Source organism: Carlito syrichta, unplaced genomic scaffold, assembly GCF_000164805.1.
Source record: "Carlito syrichta isolate Samal-C Ts95f unplaced genomic scaffold, Tarsius_syrichta-2.0.1 Scaffold305755, whole genome shotgun sequence".
Lineage (NCBI taxonomy): Eukaryota > Metazoa > Chordata > Mammalia > Primates > Tarsiidae > Carlito > Carlito syrichta.
The window spans coordinates 79,318-82,460 of record NW_007249851.1 but is presented as its reverse complement, the minus strand read 5'-3'; positions in this window follow the sequence as shown (position 1 = coordinate 82,460).

Genomic DNA, 3,143 nt, shown 5'->3' with positions numbered 1-3,143 from the left:
GGCCTCAGGCAATCCACTCACCTCAGCCTCCCAAAGGCGTGGGATTACAGGCTGAGCCACCGAGCCCGGCATTTGCTTTTTTTTTTAGAATCAGTGTCTCACTCTGTAACCCAGGCTGGAGTGCAGAGGAACAATCATGGTTCACCACAGCCTCGACCTCCTGGGCTCAAATAGTCCTTCTGCCTCAGCCTGCCGAGTAGCTGGGACTACAGGTGCACATCCCACCACACCACACTAATTTATTTATTTATTTATTTTTGTGGAGACGAGGTCTTGCTATATTGCCCAGGCTGGTCTCGAACTCCTGGGTTCAAGCGATCCTCTCACCTCAGCCTCCCAAAGTCCTGGGATTACAGGCAGGCACCACCGTGCTTGGCTACTTTTGCTTATTTTTTCAGAGATGAGGTCTCATTCTGTCCCCAGGCTGGAGTGCTGTGGTACAATCATAGCTCACTGCAGCCTTGATCTCCTGGACTCCAGTGGTCCTCTTGCTTCAGCCCCCGGAATAGCTAAGACTACAGGTGCACACCATCATGCTCAGCTAATTTTTTTATCTTTTGTAGAGGACAGGGGTCTTACTATGTTGCCCAGGCTTGTGTCACATTCCTGGGCTCAAGTGAGCCTCCCACCTCAGCCTCCCAAAGTGCTGGGATGACAGTTGTGGGCCACTGCGCCCGGCCCCAGCATTTGTTGAATGCTGAGCCATGTCAGGCCCTGCGCTGAGTGACTTGCATCTTTGCACTCTCACTAATCCTCCTGGGCCCATTTTACAGATTAAGAAGCTGGTGAACAAAGAGGCCAAGTGCTTTGGGGCATGAAGCAGAGTGGCTAGGTGCAAAAAGTGATCTGGGTATGAATTCTGCTTCTACCACTAACTTGCTTTGTGTCACCGGGCAAGTCACTCGACTCCTCTGACCCTTCATTTCCTTATCTGAAGCCTGGGTGGAGACAGTGAGAGGTGAAGGTTGGGACCCATTTTCCAGCGGATCCATGGCAGCTCTGATCCGGGAGGCGGCGAGGGCTGACGGGTTGGGCTGGGATCTGCGTTCATGTAGATCTAAATTCTTTTTTTTTTGCGTTGGAGTCTCACTCTGTTGCCCAGACTGGATTGCAGTGGCCGCTCCAGCCACCGTAGCCTCAACCTGCTGGGCTCCAGCGATCCTTCCGCCTCAGCCTTCCAAGTAACTGGAACTACAGGTGCACGCTACCACGCCTGGCTAGTTTTTTATTTATCGTAGAGACGAGGTCTCACCAAGTTGCCTGGGTGTGTCTCGAACCTGCGGGCTCAGGCAATCCACTCACCTCGGGCTCTCAAAGTGCTGGGATTGCAGGCTGAGCCACCAAGCCTGGCCCAGACCTAAATTCTTATCCTGCTTCAAGCTGTGGGGCCTCGGGGTTGGACTTGAACTTCCCAAGTTTCTGGTTCCACACCATTGAAAAGATGGAAGCATCTGTACCTCTTGGGCTTGCACAGAGCATTCACTGAGGCCACGTGGCCAAGCGCCCGTGGTAGGTGCTTAGTAAACACAGTGTGCAGGCGTCTCCTCTGCCCACCCTTCCAGGAGAATCCTTGGGTGCACCCCTACCTGACCTTGGTCCTCAAGATTAGAGAGCTAGTAAGTCTCCGATGCCCCTACAAGGACGATCCTTCTCGTGTTGGTATCCCTTCCTCATCAGGAGGAGTCCCCTGCCAGCAAACAGGAGAAGGACGTGGTCGGGGCATCCAGTGTCTGGAAGGGACGCCAACTGGCGCCCCGCATCCCTGCCCATCCCAGGGTGGCTCCTCCCTACCCACAGCTACATGCTCCTTCTGAGCCATGGCCCTTAAACGCTTCCCTGCAGGGCACACCCCAAGCCCCTTTCCTGGGCATCACCACTCACGGCTCCTCCAACACCAGCCTGCCCAGCCCAGCCCCTCCCTGGCCAGCCCTCTGCCCAAACCCCCCCTGACTCCACGCCGGCTGGCTTTTCCACTGTCTTTCCTTGGCCGGGGACACCCTCTCCCTCTTCCCCACCCAGCAAAATCCTGCTCCGCCTTTGAGGGCCAGCTCGAACATCAGTCACCCCTCCCGGAAAACCTTCCAGATCCCTTTCCCTGAGGACTGATTGCTCCTTCCTTAGTGTCCCACCCCCAGGCTGGCTGGGCACGCTGTATGGTGTCTGCAGGTCCAGCTGTTCTGCTTCTGCCCCTGTGGGAAGGGGATGGGCACAGCTGGTCTCCTGCCCCGTGCTGTCCAGGTTGCCGGGCGCTTGGCCCTCTGGGGTCCCTCGCGTGCACGCACAGCCCCCATCCGGGCACTGAGCCCCAGAGGTAGCAGGTGTGTCTCTCATGCGGCAGGAAGCCTCTGGCTCCGCCCCACCGTGCACGAGGCTCTGGTACAGATGGGTTGTTGAAAATATCCGTGACATATTCCAAACTGGCCTACTTTCCTATCACGAGAGGCTGTGACGAGACGGGCGAGGACGAGTGAGATGGGTTTGGGACCTGTTCCCACCTCCTTCCTCCCTCCGCTGGGTGTTAGACAGGAGAGAGATTTGCAGCCTCTCCCAGCGGGCCCCGCCCCATTCTGGGGCCCTGTGGCTGCGGTGTTGGGGGGATGGCAGCAGGGAAGAGGCCTGGGGAGTGGTGGCGCCTACCTGGGACACTCTGATCCCAGGAGGCAGGGCAGTGCAGGTCAACTCGCAGGACTTGAGGACCAAAGGTCTGGGCTCAAGTCCTGGTTCACCTGAGAGGCCTCAGACAAGTTTCCCAGCTTCTCTGGGCTTTGGTGTTCTCATCAGCATAGTAAATTCTTCACAATCCTGGCTTACTCTTCTCGAAGGCTTGATTATGGGGTGACTCTGAAGAATATAAAGCTCTGGGCCCTGGCAGGGGGTGGTGGCCCACACCTGTAACCCCAGCACTTTGGGAGGCAGAAGCAGGAGGCCAGGGGTTCAAGACCAGCCTGGGCAGCATGGCAAGATACCGTCTCTGCCAAAAATTTAAAATTTGGCCAGATGTGTTGGCACATGCTGGTAGTTCTAGCTACTTGAGAGACTGCGGCAGGAGGATCACTTGAACCTAGGAGTTGGAGGTCACAGTAAGCTATGATCACACCACTGCATTCTAGCCTGGATGACAGAGTAAGACCTGTCTTTAAAAA